Source organism: Cupressus sempervirens, chromosome 9, assembly GCF_028749045.1.
Source record: "Cupressus sempervirens isolate cs-2001-9-10 chromosome 9, ASM2874904v1, whole genome shotgun sequence".
Taxonomy (NCBI): Eukaryota; Viridiplantae; Streptophyta; class Pinopsida; order Cupressales; family Cupressaceae; genus Cupressus; species Cupressus sempervirens.
The window spans coordinates 535,153,119-535,171,669 of NC_143126.1; the positions used below are offsets into that span (position 1 = coordinate 535,153,119).

An 18,551-nucleotide genomic window follows, 5' to 3' on the forward strand; every position below is an offset into this window, starting at 1 on the left:
CTGAACAATGGAGCCCTGTGGAATCAAAAGAAACAGCAATCTCCCTAGAAGAGCTTAAAGCCAGCTGGCCCCCAACAGGACCAGAAGGATCATCTGATACAGGGATAGGGGCAAGAGAGGGAACAAGGTTCTGGCCCCTAACAGGACTAGGAGGAACATCTGAAATAGGGGAAGGGATAGGAGAAGGAACAGGGACCTGACCAGGAGTCTGGGCATCCTCCACAATCACTGGCACCGACTGACCATCTGCAGGATCCAGAGGAACATCCATGGACTTAACCATCGTGTAGTGCTCAGAAGATGCCCTTGACCACCAGGAAGGTGGTTGCCTTGATTTAGTCTTCACAGCATCCGAAACAGGGGCAAGGACAGGAGAAGGAATAGGGACCTGACCAGGAGTCTGGGCATCCTCCGCAATCATCGACACCGAATGACCATCTATAGGGGGATCATCCACAAGATCATTTGTAGGATCTAGAGGCCCATCCATGGACTTAACCATTGTGTAGTGCTCAAAAGATGCCCCTGGCCACCAGGAAGGTGGTCCCCTTAATTTAGTCTTCACAGCAGCATAGCGAGCAGCAATGTGACTTGTCTTATGACATTTTCTACATCGAAAAGGGATGCCTTCATAATCCAATATTTGGGTCCAAGAGCCCCTCGAGGATTCCAAATAAACCTTCTCTGGAAGGCCCTTTGAGATATCCATCTCTCCAAGAATTCGTGCACATGTCGAATGGAGAATATCCAAAGTGTTAGAGTCCACATATAAAAAATCACCAATAGCATCCCCAATAGCTTCGTAAACAGAATCTAGCCAGAGATGCATCGGGAGATTTAGAATTTGGACCCAGAGAGGAACCTTGTTAAAAGATTCTATAAGTGGATCGAAATCCATATGCCACGGTTTGGCCATAAGTGGATATTTGTCCTCTCATGAAAAACTATTATTACACAAAATAGTCTTCATGTCTTTAATAGTTTTAAACTTAACTATGAAAAATCCTTTAGCCATCGAAAAAATGTGGACATCACGATCTAAGATTGTTTCCCAATGCTTAGTGATCAATGCATTAAGATTAGCAAGAGAGGGCCAAAAACCCCGAAAGAGAAAAATAGTAGCGAAGACAGAGATCTCTTCTACCGTACTGTAAATATCATCAATTGTATATGGATCTAAAGATACCCTTATAGGGTTTGATACACTTACAAGGGAAACTTCAAGAGGACGAGAAGGCCCAGTAAAAGTAGCTCAAACAACACTATGAAGACCTGCTTCAAATGCAGTGACATTGGCATAAGAGGCGGCCCTACCCCCTGAAGGCATAGGAGAAGCTGACCCAAATCCAAATGAAATAGTGACAGAAGGCATAAAGGCAGCACCCAAACACCCTAGTACATAGCAAAACGTGAAAGAGCTCACAGCAACTTGTAGATACACATGAACAACCGGATATGAAATCAAACTCAAACATGGCTAGGGCACAGATGGCAGGGGCACAATGTTTTCCTTCTTCCTTTCTTTTTGTTGCGTCAGCAACTTCCTCTAATTTTGTTTTCACCTATTCTAAGGCTACTTCAAGGAGCCTATTCTTCTCCCTCTACTCATCAACTTCCTCGAATAGTTTTGCATTTGTCACCATGTTGGTTTCACCTACTGACTCTCCAATAGCTGCAGACATCCACCACTTCTTCCCAAATCTTAACCTACTCTGATACCACTCTAATGTGACAACCAACCTTGGTCTTCCCCCCAAGCTTCCTCTCAGGGTCTACTTAGTTCATCCACTTGACCAATTAGGGTTTCTACATACCTTATGCTTCTTAGGATTCTAGCCAACCAATCTTAACCATTCTGTTGGTGCACATCAGCTAGGTAGAACACACTCTTGCTTACTACTCTTCATCACCGTAGCTAACCCCAAGCCTGTAAAGGACATGTTAGGATCCCTAGGAGTGTCTTAGGTCTCTTTTCAAGATTCCAAACCCAAACTAGTATCACAACCCTAATCCAATTGCAACCCACAAGTAAAATTGTACTCAAATACTTGGAAAAAGGTGACAAGGATTAGCCCTTCAAATGCACAAAAACCAAAATATCTTGAAAAAATCCTTAACACTAGCCAAAACAAACATCCATTCCAGAGACCCTTTTCAATGTTCTTAGAGATTTTGGAGTTCTTAGGTCCTCAACTTGTCTATACTTTACAGGCATAATTTTAGCCTTATATTAAGGGTTTGAGTGTTGTTTGATTCAAAACCTTGATTTCTAAACCTTAGGGCATCCTCCAAAACTCCACCCTTGGATTGGGGTTACACTACTCCTTCCTCCAATACATATTATGCTTAGGTTGAAGTATCTGCACATTCAACCACATCTATCTTCTCTGCAACAACCAGCGATCCCTAACCAAGTAACTAGGTCTTGCCTAGGGCATCACCATAAAACTCAATGCTGTGCTTTCCATGGGCCCTCCATTACTATGCATGGAGTCTAGTTCCAAATCCCAAGAAATCGTACAATACCTATGGTGGGAAGTGGCCCTAGATCTCCATCTTTACATACAGCTTGTCTTTGGACAACAAACTGCTTAAAACAAAAATATTTATTCTAAACACACAAGGCTTGGTAAAATGACAAACAAACTAGGTACAAAATCTCTAATTGATGTCTACTAGCTCTTCCAATACTAATAATAGTACCAAAACTAATCCGTACACGTGCCAAAAATTTTAAGAAATACAAAACCGTTATTCATTACTTTTTGTTTAGGTCGTACAATGCAATAACTCACTTGTTCAACCCCTTGAATAGGTGAAGAATGGCCTTATATAGGCTTAACATGGATTTTCCCAACTGATTCAGGTGGTTGAAGAGCTCTAATGAAAAAGTTGTTCATTTTGCAAGAAAATTGCACAAATTGCCAATGACAACTTTTCCAAGAATGAGCATTTTTTGCAATTTTGCACATCTGCTTCTCAAACTTGCTCCATTTGTTACCAAACTATGCAAAAGGCCTTAAATGGTTCCTAAACACCTAATAAGGTCCTTAAAACACTTACTTGACCTATTTAGGCATCAAAATCCAAAAATGCTCTATAGAGCCAAACGAGCAATTTTGAGCAACTATGGGCAACTTTGCCATTTTGGGCTCTTCCAACCTACCCATCCACACCTTAGGACCATGTTAGTCCTCTTATTGATTTAGTGATGTGGCTAGCATCACTACAAGCCAAAACATCAAAGAAGACCTCGGTCTACCACTAGCCTACCTAGGTGCTCCTGCACCAATCACATAAGTATTAAAAGTAATTATTACATAATTTCATTCTTAATATTACGACATACCTTCTTTCCTCTAGTACTACCATTTCTCTATCATCTATTGCTTTTATCTCAGTGGCATCCTTTATAAGATTCTCCCACTCAATAATAGGAATATATGGGGTTCACTCATAACAAGGGTTTTTTTCCATTTGGGTCTTGTAGTTGTACCTAATATACTTGAAAGCTTGGCCCACTTTCTCAAAGAGCCTAAGTCTTTGAAAGACATTAAGTTCAAAAAGTGTTGTCATGGCATCAATGAGTTGGTCCTTTAACTCTTTTTCTTACAAATTCCACCTTTTATGAAAAGAAAAAAACTGTTAGATCCATGAATGAACTAAAGCTACCTTTTAATTTATTTGAAGAAATTGATCAATAAGGAAACATCATCTAGCAATGAAAACAAAATATGATACCCTGTGCATATGGTCGGCCCAAATATACGCAAACATTCATCATTAAGTTTTGCATAAAATATATCATTCCCTGCAAAATAATAATGGGTTTAGTAGTTATTGCAAGGGATTGCACGGGAGGTTAGTGCATTTGATTACGAGTATAAAATTGTATAGTAAAAGAAAGGATCAATCTTTAAAGTACTTGGAAGTTGGGGTACTTTCATGGGAAGACCATTTGCATTGCTAACGAGCAATTGATCACAATTCTTTATTGTTCCCATACATCTAACATAGGAACACCCAAGAATGCCTTCATTGCCTCGTCCATAAAATGAATCCAATATTACAAAATGCCCCCTAAGAAATAATAGTTCAAGTGAAATAAACACATGAAAAATGAGAAAGAAAAAGAGGAATCTACTTACCAATAGGTGGTGCCACCGCATCTATCACTGAGCTATGTGTCATCAAATTTGCAGTCGACAGTGCCTCTATGGTTATGTTCCTTGTCGCAGGTGGCATAGTGAATAGAGGATCAATGGTAGGAGCTAAAAATTGAGATTGTTAGAGCACAATAAAACAAGATTGTTAGAGCTATTAAAAAAATATTGTTCGAGCAAAACAAAAATGTAGGATAGGACATGCAATGTACTTGAACCACCTAAAGCATCATCCTTTGGGGGATCACGCCTATACGTCCCCAACATTCTCTGAAAAAATAACACATGCATTTTATTTACTTACATAAATAAAAGAGTATACTATAAAAATCGTTATTGAAATTTTGTTATAATTGAAAACTACATTAATACTTACTATATATGTGCTAACTAGTTCATCAACCTATCCTCTGTGCTTTGTAATGCAAGACTCTAGGGTTGAGTTGATGCCAATTGTGATATCTTTCTTCCTATATTATGAATCACCTTTTTCAATGCAACCCTAGGATCAGGGGCTAACTCAAAATCAGTAATAAATTCATCCAGCTCATCATGTGGCTCCTCCTCCTCGTGGACTACTGTTTCCTTTCCCTTCTAAAATCAATCCAAAATAGTAGTGAAGAATAAAACATTATAAAAAATATGCATTAACAGATTTCTTATATCTAATTTGTACAACAACAATGAGTTTTACCTGTCATGAAGAAGAACCATCACTATCGTGTGTATCCTTTGGCTGTTGATCCATATTGTAGCCCTGCATTTCAAAAAAAAAAAACAATGAGATATGTTTTTAAAAAGCGTTATTATTTTAAGTCAGCAAAAAGTATATATAGATTTAACGATGCGTTGGATTCATTGATTGGAGTTGATTTTAAATTGTGCATAGTACATACCACCTTGCCCATGATAGTGGCTTTGTTTGTATGTATGCAATTCAAATTGTAATCAATAAGAATCTCTTCGCCTCCGCATATTGATTGATTTCCCTCACACACCTCAAATATGCAATTGGGTCACTTCTTATTTGACGCAGCTCATACTATTTATAAAACCTACAATATTCCTGATGCTTTTGGTCTTCAGCCAATGTATATAGCTACTATTCTACTTTGTTCACTAACTTTTTTTTTGTATATAATTTACCGCAAGTGCATACCTACACATATTTTTTTTTATCTAACAATTTGCATCCAACTATTGTAATCATAGCAAGGTCCGACATACTCCATCAATTCAACAACCTTATTGTAAGAGACCTTTACGCCATCCATGAAAAATAGGCCCAAACCATGTAAAGAGGATGGCCTTGTGCGATATATCCTATCTCCAACACAAATATCAGTGTTTATTGGAGGAAGTTCTTTCGGGACCCATTTTTTTTGTATATGTTTGTACCTAAAGGGCACATTAGAGTTGCCTTGTATATAATTTGCCGCAAGTGCATACCTACACAAGCTTTTTTTTTATCTAACAATTTGTATCCAACTATTGTAATCGTAGCAAGGTCCGACATACTCCATCAATTCAACAACCTTGTTGTAAGAGACCTTTATGTCATCCATGGAAAATAGGCCCAAACCATGTAATGAGGATGGTGCTATGCGATATATCCTATCTCCAACACAAAAATTAGTGTTTATTGGAGTAAGTTCATTCGAGGCCCATTTTTTCTGTATATGTTTGTACCTAAAGGGTACATTAGAGTTGCCTTCACTCTCATCATCATAAGAACATGACCCCCCTCGAGCAAGGAAAAAATTCATGCACTTGTAGAATTTATTTCTAATATTTTGACCTCGAGTCAATCTCCTTGATTTAGACATATTAAATGTCTCACTTTCTTCTTCCATTCCTATGTTTTTCTCGCTCAAGGAAGACAAATCTGACAAATATCTATTTGTTGGTACCCTATTTGGATCAAATTTCCTTGTATTATCTAACATGATCCTTCTTCACAAGAATAACTTATTCTTGTACGATTATTCAGTTGGTTATGTATATCTACAAAAATATTGGACATGTTGTACTTAATGTTTATATCTACACATGGTTTTAAAAGAAAAATTTGTTGTAATTAATGTGTATATCTACAAAAATACTGGACTTGTTGTACTTAATATTTATATTTGCACATATGGTTTTGAAAGAAAAATTTGGTGTATTTATGCCTCTCCATTTTGATTTTGTTCAAGGGAAGCCCGTCAATGGTAATAGAAAACAATAATGCATTTTCTAAAAGTTTATAATTGTTCAACAAAATTATGTTTTACAAGAAAATGCACCTGAAGAACTGTTAGCTCAGAAGCAAGAACATGGTGTTGAAACAATACAAAAAGTGCTTGACATGAGAGGTCCGCAAGTGAGGGTGTTGACCAATCTTGAAAACTTGAATGTTGAAATGAAAGCTATCGAGGATCAAACACCTATGCCAGAGTTACAACACAATATGAAGTTGATTTTAGATATGGTAGAGGCAAATATTTAGAAGTTTGATCAAAATTTAAGGCACGAGAGAGAGTATGTGGCAATATACCAGAAGGAGAAGGAGCGGCTTTAGAAAGAGACTACACGACACAAACAACAAATAGACAACATAGAGGATATTATGAGAGCACTGGATAGAATCCAGGAAAGTGTTGGTAAATAAGATTGCATCATTATTTTGTTAAACAAGAATCATTATTATGTCAAAACTTCATCTTTGTTCGACCAATCTATAGCAGCAATTACATTCTTTCTTGTTGTGTCATGATCACCTTGGAAATGGCATCTGCATTCGCTTAAACTAGCATATCCCAATATCTTAAATGCAATAAATTGGAGGGTATAGTAACTCAACTATATGAGTTTCTTGTATAGTTGATCACTACTTTCATTCATACTAATTGTCAACATACTCTCTTGAAATTTTTAAGCTTATATTTGTTCTCTAATTATTTACAATCAAACAATACTCTTTCCTCGATTTGGCACGAGATCTTTAAAGAAAACAAACTTCTCACAAGATTCTTACCCTCCAATTTATTGCATTTAAGATATTAAGATATTAGGAATTGTCATGTTCACCTTGGAAATGGCATCTGACCACCTTGGAATTTGACATGTATTTCATCTGCATTTTCTTTGGCATTGCTTATAAGAGTGTTTCAAGGTTGGGAACCACTTCAACATCCTTCGCATGGTTTAGAGGTAATGTCATTGTGGCAGAGGCTTCTACAAGGGAGTGAGCCTTGTGATTATGGCATTTACACAGAAGCAGAACTTGCTTCTTCAACTCCTTTAACTCAACTCTTCATTAAAGTCACTTAGCACGGATTGAGTGAGTTTTATTATTTTATTATTTGGAAGCTGGAATATGTATGCAGCTAGATCAATTTTTCTATTGTGCTAATATGTAATAAGAACCTTCAAAAAGATCTCTCTATATATATAAAGACTAGGTTATGGCTTGTTTATTTCTAAAAATATCTGCTATGATATGTTTTTGTAAAATTTCTTGTGAACTCTGCCCATTTTTCGTGGTTTGCATTATTCTTGTGTAGGATCTTGAGGTAAGTCATTTAGCATGGTTTGAAATAGTTTTATTGTTTTATTATTTGGATTCTGGAATATGTACATAATTAGATCAATTTTTCTATTGTGAGCTAATATGTAATAAGCACCTTAAAAAAGATCTCTTTGAATATATAAAGAGATACATGTTTAGAACAAAATATAAAGACATACATGTTCAGAAGTAAAAGAAAAGAACATTTGGATAGGTACTTCTTCTCGCCCTTGAAGAAAATCATAGAGGAAGGGCATGTAGATCACAAGGGCATGGCATGGTAATGAAATCGCAAAGCTACAAGGACACAAAAACAAAATAGAGAGATCAAAAGGGAACATCAATGAAATGCACTGATCACAAGGGCACGACAACATTCACAACTCTCCACTCATTTGGAGCTTTCCACCTCTTTCGCGCGCAGCTCTCCACAAAGAAAACAAATGGGGAATGATTTATGTCGTGTTTTTTTATTATTATTTGGATTCTAGAATATGTATGCAATTGGATCAATTTTTCTATTGTGCTAATATGTAATAAGCACCTTCAAAAAGATCTCTTTGTATATATAAAGACTACAAGTTGTGCAATTTGTCATGTATTGCATCTGCATTTGCTTTGTCATTGCTTATAAGAGTATTTCAACGTTGGGAACAACTTCAATGTCCTTTGCATGGTTTAGAGGTAATATCATTGTGGAAGAGGCTTCTGCAAGGGAATGAGCCTAATGATTATGACATTTATACACAGAAGCACAACTTCCTTATTCAACTCCTTACACTCAACCCTTCACCAAAGTTATTCTTCGAATAGTGAGAATAGCTACTACAAATTCTCGGGAGCCAAGGGACCCTGAACCTATGCTACATTTTCTGGTGACATGGGAGAAGTTACTACAGGCTCCAATACCTCATAACATTCTGGAACATATAGTGATGCCCAATTAAATAGCAGCAATAGATACTTGGGATCCTCACAGGGAGACTCCAATACATGCATGGTTACATCCTTGTCTTCCATGTTGGGCTAGCATATGGAGCCTTTATATACAACCATTTGTTATAAGTTGGGGAATGCACTTCATGCTTGGCATGCAAATGATGCATCTGCATATACAATTCTATCACCTTGAAAAACTATATTTGATCCTACTAGCTGGGAACAGTTAATTGTTTGTTTTATTGGACCTAATCTTATGACAGTTCTACAGGAATTTGTAACCAACCCAGCTAATCAGCAACTAGACCAATTTAACTAGGTTATCGCTTGTTTCTTTCTAAAAATATCTGCTATGATATGTTTTTACAAAATTTCTTGCAAACTCTGCCTCTTTTTTGTGGTATGCATTATTTTTGTACAGGACCTTGAGGTAAATCATTTAGCATGGGTTGAGTGAGTTTTATTGTTTTATTATTTGGATTCTAGAATATATATGCAGTTGGATCAATTTTTCTATTGTGAGCTAATATGTTATAAGCACCTTATAAAAAAAACTCTCTAAATATATAAAGAGATACAAGTTTAGAAGCAAATATAAAGACGTACATGTTTAGAAGAAAAAGAAAATAACATTTACATAGGTACTTCTTCTTGCCCTTGAAGAAAATCGTAGAGGAAGGGTACGGCACGGCAATGAAATCCCATAACTATAAGGGCACGACAATGAAATATAGAGATCACAAGGCCACATCAACAAAATGTACCTAAACTAATGACAGTTCTATAGGAATTTGTAATCAACCCAACAAATCAGCAACTAGACTAATTTAACTGGATTATAACTTGTTTCTTTCTAAAAATATCTGCTACAATATGTTTTTGTAAAATTTCTTACAGATTCTGCCCATTTTTCGTGGTCTACATTATTTTTGTGCAAGATCTTGAGCTAAGTCACTTAGCACAGGTTGAGTGAGTTTTATTATTTTATTATTTGGATTCTGGAATATGTATGCAACTGGATCAATTTTTTTGTTGTGAGCTAATATGTAATAAGCACCTTAAAAAATATATCTCTGAACATATAAAGAGATACATGTTTAGAAGGAAATATAAAGACATACATGTTCAGACAGAAAAGAAAATAACATTTACATAGGTACTTCTTCTTGCCCTTGAAGAAAATCACAGAGCAAGGATACATAGATCACAAGGGCATGACATGGTAATGAAATGTAGAGATCAAAATGGCATGGCAATGAAATTGAAGAGTAAGGGCACATCAATGAAATGCACCAATCACAAGGGCACGACAACATTCACAGCTCTACACCCTCGTTCAAAGCTCTCCCCCTGTTTCACGCGTAGCTCTCCACAATCAAAATAAATGGGGAATGATTTATGTCATGTTTTCTTTTTCTTTTTCTTTATGCTCACATGGGTTTTCGCAATTACGACGACATCGGGAACAATTGCAAAAAAACACATGAAAATCAACACAAATTACACCGTCATTGCAATTTGACCCCAAATGTTGTAGTGATAGGCCGCTTGAAATATAAAGGTCAATGACTCAAAATAATAATAATATTAAAAAATAACATTGGCAAATGTGGACTTATTAATTGTTCTCAATGTATTAATATAAGGACATCATCTTGTATCTATCTATATGTGTATATGCACACACATGTGCACACAAACACACACACTCGTAATATTTTAGTTATATGTACCTTGCATACACATCATATTTTAAGTGTATACGTTCATATACATCATGATTGAATTTACACATGTATGTGTATATGTATACACGGGTATGTGTACATGTAGGTACCATGGTGTCCTTGTATTAAGATATGTTTGTTATAACAGGAAGCTCTAAGCTTATCCCAATAGTATAAAGGTAACCATTTGTTCTAGTTCAATTATTTTATTATCTTATAAAATGCGTAGACCAATTTAGCCCATGTTGATCACTTGGTATACCCTTGCCTACCTAGTCCAATTTTCCTTTAACCAAGGTGGTTTAAATTCCATACATGTTAGGTCAATGGTGGGAGGTGCCCGCATGCCCTTTCCTTTTCTAGAAATGTTGAAAATGCTTCCCCCCTTCGTCGCATTTCTTGAAAAAGAAGTTCATCAAGGTAATAACATATTTCTAAATCGATAAATAAAAAACAAATAACCATAGTAATTAAACCACTTGTCATTCATATAACAAAACCATTATTTCAATTTCCCATGAAACATGATTAACCAACTAACACTTCATTTTCGCATGTAATTAAAATAAAGGACAACTTAACCAACCGACTCAATTTTGTTTGAAGTCTCAATGCCTACAATGAACAATTTTAGTTAAACAAAAAAATTGGGATGCAACCCACATATTGGGACTTAGTTGATTTACCCTAAGATTCCCTACTAGGGTTTGGATTGTACCTAAAAAAAACTCCATAACATTCCCTACTAGAGGGGTTGTTAACCCCCAATGATCAACATATATCACTATGCACTTAAATCCTATTAAATAAGAAATAATGAATGATTCCTAATATTTTTTGATAGTTAACATTGTGTAATGTCCCTTTTCTACTATGCTTCAAGAGCTTAGTTATGTCAGCTCATCATTGCAACCCTCGTGAGCAATCAATTTATTATTTATAGTAAGCCAAGAAAGCTAGTTTTTGCTTTTGCTAGAGCACTATGATGATGCCTTGAGTCTAGCTATTTCAATATCCTGATGAAGCCTTGATAGTTTCTTGGGCTAATAAGAGAATAATGTAAGTTATTTATTAAGTTTTACTTAATTAAATAACTTTATGAGTTAAGTAATTAATATAATAATTGGTGCAACGATATTATTAAACCTCATTGTGCAACCAAAAATCAAAATATATTTTAAGTGAAGAGTGTAAGCATGAAGCCTTCTAAGTGAAAAGTGTAAACACTAAGTCTCTAGCCATTTGGTGTGAAGAAGCGGCTATTTGAATTAAAACATTTTAAAAGAAAGCTCTTAATGATGGGGAAACCATTGTATAGCATTTGATATTTTGTGTAAGTAGTTTCCAAGGACTTGAGCTTGTTATTGAGAAAGCAGTGACTTCTTTGGTGAAATTGTACTTTGAACAGGTGAGTAAAGTGCTAAATCTTATAACTTATCTACAGATTGATCAGGGGTTTCTAAGAGGATTTTCCATGCAAGGAATTTTCTCTATATCATTGCTAACTATTTGGTGTAAGGAAAACTATCAAACTACTATTAATTCTGCCATTAAGAGCCACATTAGGTGTTTGTATGGCTGCCATGTTGGGAGGCAATTGGATTTGTTGAGGTTGCATTTCATTTTCTAGAAAAATGCAGGAGTTTAGAAGGGTTGCATTACATTATTAGGGAGTAGTGTTGGATTTCTTAGGGTTGCCTCCACATCTCAAAGTCATTACAGTTGTTGGAAGGCATGTAAATTCATTGGGAATTGGTTCATGATCATTCCAAATCAATCTGTCGTTCAACGTTACAAATCTGTTATACTAGGTTCCAACATTTGAATTAATAAGTGTATATCATTGTACATATTTTCATACAATTACATCGTTTGCATAATTAAATAAGAAGTGCAAATGTGCAATTTCAATTTTCCATACATTGTTATATTTCATATTTTGCAAAAAGCAAAATTTTACATATATATATATATATACACACACACACACACACATATGTATATGCCCATGAAAATATTCATACAACAATAGATAACACCATCTGTCATGCCCAAAAATTGGGGCAAAACAAAACAACAATTTTTTAATTTTTTTAAAGTTAATAACCACTATGTTTATCACATACTATATTGAATATGTTACAAGAAGTCGACAAAGAATAAAGTAGTTTTCGAATTTCATTTCATTAAGATGCAGAGTTGACATCCAAACATATTGTACGGGTTTAGAAAGAAAAAAGTCAAGGTGTTACAAGAACACCTCGGTCAGATTAACTAGGTTGATTATATTTGGATTAAATTTGTTTAGGTTTGAGTGAGGTTATTATTTCATCTTCTATGTATTTAGTGTGTTGGTTCAATCCCCTAGGTGAGTAAGTTTTGCATCTTCAATAGTTTATTTAATACCTTACTACTTGATCTCATTTAAAATCATACTTTAATTTAACTAATTAAATCATTATTATTCATCATTTAATTACTTACAAAATTCATTTCATTCTTAAACCATATTCATAATCACTCTCTGGTTTTCTATCTAAGACCCTTTCAATAATCCTTCCATCTTATAACCTCAACAATTCAAATTAAATGAACCCTTAAGTAAATATATAAATATATTATAACACATTATTTAAATACTTTCCTAATAAAATAATATAGTTTCACATGTTATTTCAACATTTAAAATCAAACCAACCCTTAATCCTGGTCACCTAGCATAACTTCTTACTTAAAGCACTATCTTGATTTAATCCTAATACTAACCCTATAAACTAATGTTCATAACCCTTTTACCACTCAATGAAATCAATTAAATTCAATCATATAAATGAAATTCAATTTTCCAAATGCCAATTAAAATATTTAAATTTAAAAATCTAGCCTCAAGTCATTAACTCCTAACTATCCTATAGAAACATACTACTGAGTCTACAATCCTCCTTTTAAAAAAATACTATTAATATGTTACTTTTTAAATAACATGACAAAATTATAAATTGTCAAATAATAAAATAAATTAAATTAATGCTAAATACTAATACTAGCACTAATCTAACATTTTAACCCTAAACTAATCCCTAACTAACACCTCCCTTACTAACCTTACTCCAAAGCCACTTGGCACTTGCCATTTCCCCAAGGACATGGCTAACACCTACCTTTCTAACCTTACTCCAAGGCCACTTGGCCACTTGCCATTTCCCCAAGGACATGGGTTGTCCCCAACGTCCTTGCACTTTGACCGAAGCCTTAATTTCGCTACCCTAGGTCTGCAGTTCATTGCCCAAGGCAACAAGTCTTGTCCCCCCCTTTAAAGCACATGAACCCAAGTTTTGAATAAAAGATAAGTTTGAATATATAAGTTGTGTCATTTAATGTTTATAATTGACCTGTTTCTCTTGTCCATTTTGCATAATGGAGGGTGACATCAACAAGATTAAATGCAAGGATAAGGAGAATGAGTTATGTTTTAAAGATTTATAGGTGAGGGTTGTGGAGAGAGATAAGTGTAGGATAAATTAGATTTATTTTATTTTTTATTTTTTTTTTGCAGTTGTTTTTATATAAATTGAATTTTAAAAGAATTTAAGGGAGTATCTTTAGAGAATATTCCATGTTACTTTTTTTTTTTTTTTAATAAATTTTCTCATACAAATTTCAGAGAGCCTTTTTGGCTCAAATACATGGGATTGTATTATTTCTTTTTTATCCTCCTTTTAAACAAGGTGTTTCCTTCCTACAAGTTTTATAGTGGCATTGTGTATTGATATTTGTCCATTTTATTGAGTGGTTTTGTAAATGCAATATTAATATAAATTTTCTATCCAAGTGAGGAATGATTTTAGTTATTTTTTGTACATTGCATGTCATAAGGTATACTTCATTGATTTAACAAAATTTATACTAGCTAAGGTTTTAAGGTGTAACTAAGATGAATGTGTCTTAATTGAAATATTGGTTATATCTCATGATCTTAAAGATGAATTTTTACATCTCTAAATTAAATAAATCGTATATCCACATTCTATAACAAGAACTTTTGAATACAGTGAATTAAATCCAAGATTTCATGGAGGAAAGAGAGTATTCAATCTTGAATTTTTTTTGCAAAGCAAAAAACTGTAAAGTAAGACATGATTTTCAATCCAATAATACTTGATCACATAACATGATTTAAGGAATGTGCATTGTATAAAATAAGCAAGTTATGTGATCAAATATTATTGGATTGAAAATCATGTCTTGCTTTTAAGTTTATTGCCTTACAAAAAAATTCAAGATTGAATACTCTCTATTTCCTCCATAAAATCTTTGATTTAATTCATTGTACTTAAAGTTCTTATTTTAGAATGGGGATATATGATTTATTTAAATATAGATGCAATAATTTATCCTTAAGATCATGAGATATAATCAATGTTCGATTTAGTTACATTCATCTTACTTGCACCTTAAAATATTAGCTTGTATAAATTTTATTAAATCAATGAATTTAACCTTATGTTGCATTATATGTAAACTACCTAAAATCACTCCTAACTTGGATACAAAATTAAACATTAATATTATACCTACAATCCACTCAATAGAATGAATAAATAATAATACGCTGTGCTAGTGTAAAACTCCTAAGAAGAAAACAACTTGTTAAAAAAAAAAAAGAGCAAAAAGAAATTAATTCAATCCCATGTATTTGAGCTAAAAAGGCTCTCTGGAATTTGTATGGGAAAACCTATTTCCCAATATTATGACAAAGAATATTCTTTGTAGATGTTCTCTAATTAAATTAAATACTTTGATTTATAACAACAACAAAAAAGGTCAAACACCCACCTAATAAACTTTATGCCTTAAACTCCACCCTTTAAGACTCTTATTAATGGAGCAGTTTAACAATTTAAAAACTTTGTAAATGAGGCACGTAGGAGGGAGATGGGACACCCCGTGGGCCTCACCTCTACCTCACCTTCCTCCTCCCCAAATTTGGATGCATGTGTGCAAAATAGACGAGGGAAAAGAAGTCAATTAAAACATTAAATGCAAAGCATTATGTTCAAGCTTACCTTTATTTGACCCCTTATGCATTTACCAAGGGAGGGGCAAGACTTGCTGCCTAGGGCACAACGTACATGCCTTGGGAGTTGCCCATATCCTTGGGAGAAGGGTAGACAAGATGGCATGTTACCAAGTGGGGAGGGGTAAGGGAATAGGTTGGGTTTAGGTTATTTTAGGAAATGTTAGTGTATTTTAAGGGTAGATTAGTAGCAGTAAGTAATTTTAGTTAGTATTAATAAAGTTAGGAGAAATGCTAGTTGTTTAGGATTAATCAAGTAATGTTCAATGTTAATTAAGTAAGAGTGTTTTAGGAGTTGATAAAGGTAGAATTTTAAAAGGGTTTTAAATACGTAGTATTTAGGAGATAGTTAGAATTTAATAAATTGAGTTTAGATGAGGGACTAAATATTTTGATGGGGCATTGTAATTTGAATTTTATAATTAGAATATAGTAGATTTAATAATGGTTGTAAAATAAATTGGTACATTAGCCTATAGGTGTAATATTAGAGCTAAATAGAGATAGTGTTATTGTAAGGTAAGCTAATGTTTTTCGATGTATGGGTATAGGTATAAATAAATTTAACATAATGAATGAATCCAAATATTATATTAATTCTATTCAATATTTAATTAGTTATAAATTTTAATGTTTATTGATGTTTGGGTTATGGGGAGTTATTGGGTTTGTAATTTCATGTAATGTTCGAAGGTGTTGTAAGTCAAGTTGACAATGAAATGAATGTCAAAAGTAATTAAATGATGAATAATAATGATTTAATTAGTTAAATTAAAGTATGATTTTAAATGACAAATATGGAATCATACCCTTTTACTGTCTTAGGTAATCCAAGAACAAAATCCATACTGATGTCACTCCAAGGTTTCTCAAGAACAAAAATAGGTGTTTACAAACTAGTATTTTGACTTACTCCGTTTGCAACTTGACAAACTCCACAACTTCTTACAAACTTCTAAACATCCTTATACATTTGTGGCCAATAATACTTATCCTTCAGTAAACTCAATGTCTTATCAATTCCAAAATGTCCAACCAATCCACCACAATATTTTTCCTTAATCAAATTAACTCTCATAGAACTTCTTGGTATGCATAACTAAATTCCTTTGAACAACATGTCTTCTTGAATGAAATACTCGTGATACTTACTTATGTGATCTGATAAATTTGGTGCTCTGCACTCTATTTGTGCCTTAGAAAAATTAGGTCAATATCATACAACTACTTCATTTCTTGAAAACCAAGAATTTCAACCTTCATCTCAGCCAACAAAGAACGTCTTATGCTCAATACATCAACAACTCAGTTAGTAATTCCACTTTTATGCTTAATCACAAGTGTGAAACTCTGCAAGTACTCAACCCACTTCATATGTCCTCTGATGCATTTATGTTGACTTCCCAAATATTGTAAAGCTTTATGATTGGTAAGACCATCTTGAGCATCTTAGACAAGGATTGCAAAGATTGAAAGTTATATGCATCTTCTTTAGACTTAGTAATTATTCAATGGTTAGAAGTTATATGTTGGGGTTTAGATATAAAATTTAAATATTTTAATGGACATTTGGAATTTAATTTTCATTTTTATGATTGATTATGGTAGATTTAATTAACATGATGACTATGAATATTAGTCTTTAGGTGTAATGTTAAAGTTGAATTGAGATAGTGTTAGGAGTCAGAGTTATGTTTAGGTGCTTATGATTTAACAATTGATTTGACTTTAAATATGGAAGTAACATACGAAACTATATTATATTTTTGAAAAGTATTTAAATATTGTATTTTGATGTATAATGTATTTACTTAAGGATTCAACTAATTCAAATTGCTAAAGTTATGAGATTGAAGGGTTACTTAAAGAACCTTAGGTTGATAACTTGATAGTGGTTAGGAATATGATGTAAGGATGAAACGAATGTCATAAGTAATGTAATAAGCAATATTTACTGTGTTTCAATTAGTAAAATAGATTATTTTAATAATGGAAATTAAGTATCAAGGTTTTAAATGAACTTGTCAATGATGCAAAACTGGTTCACCTAGGAGATTGAACTAACTTACTGAAACAAATAAAAGATGAAATAATAACCTAATGTTATCTTATGAAATTTAATGAACATAATATTTTGAAATGCTAAGTAGTCAAGAAAGGTTGACCTAGTCAACAATTAGGGTTTAGTCAACCCGAACTTGGTGGTCCTATAGCACCTTGATTTAAATGTTCTGAACCCATTCAATATGGTTGGAAAAGAACTCTGCATCCTATTGAAAAATAACTAAAACTCACATTTAATCCCTTGTCAAGTTTCCATGACCTATTCAATGTAGCATGTAATAACATAGTGGATTGTTTAACTTTATTAAAAAATTAAAAAGTTTGTGTATTTTGGGCATGACATTCTATAGTAGGCTTTGAATGTGCCCTAGAGAATACTCTCAACAATCTTTCCTCGTCTTGATCTTCTTCAGGCTCCCAATTAGGGTTTGGTGATATTGCTTCATCATCACTCACACCATCAAGATGCGCTCCTCTCCTATGGATTGTCTCCATAGCATCTAATCTGGCTACAATTTGTCTCAATGTATCCAATATGGCATTGTCAGCATTTCCTCTGCCTCAAACCATCTTTACAATCAAGTTCCTGCAAGATCTTAACCCTCTGCAAGTTGTAGGTCAAATCTTCAAATCTACCACCCCACAACCAAATTGACTTAGGGTTCTACACGATCCAATCTCTAGAAGGAAAAACCTGAAGCTTTGATACCATCTAGTGCAAGGAGGGGGGTGAACAACTACATTCTACAAGTTATAGGTGAAATCTTCAAATGTGTCACCCTACAACCAAATTGACTTAGGGTTTTACCCGATCCAATCTCCACAAGGACGAACCTAAAGCTCTAATACTACATGGTGCCCCAATATTTTGGGCATGGCATTCTACAACAGGCTTTGAATGTGCCCTAGAAAATACTCTCAACAATCTTTCCTCATCTTGATCTTCTCTAGGCTCTTGATTAGGGTTTGGTGCTATTGCTTCATCATCACTCACATCATCAAGATGTGCTCCTCTCCTATGGGTTGTCTCC

The 18,551-nt window shown here is 34.0% G+C and overlaps 1 pseudogene across 1 annotated transcript in view; it reads right to left on the reverse strand.

Moving 5' to 3' along the window:
- Positions 1–2,731: 2,731 nt before the first annotated feature.
- Positions 2,732–18,551, reverse strand: part of LOC149539704 (ubiquitin-conjugating enzyme E2 22-like) — a 37,611-nt pseudogene continuing 21,791 nt past the window's right edge. The window contains exons 6-10 of the transcript XR_016356526.1: positions 4,858–4,920; positions 4,540–4,757; positions 4,385–4,433; positions 3,742–4,271; positions 2,732–3,622 (exon numbers count right to left, since the gene is read on the reverse strand). The product of XR_016356526.1 is annotated as a ubiquitin-conjugating enzyme E2 22-like (transcript). The remainder of the gene's footprint in view (positions 3,623–3,741; positions 4,272–4,384; positions 4,434–4,539; positions 4,758–4,857; positions 4,921–18,551) is intronic.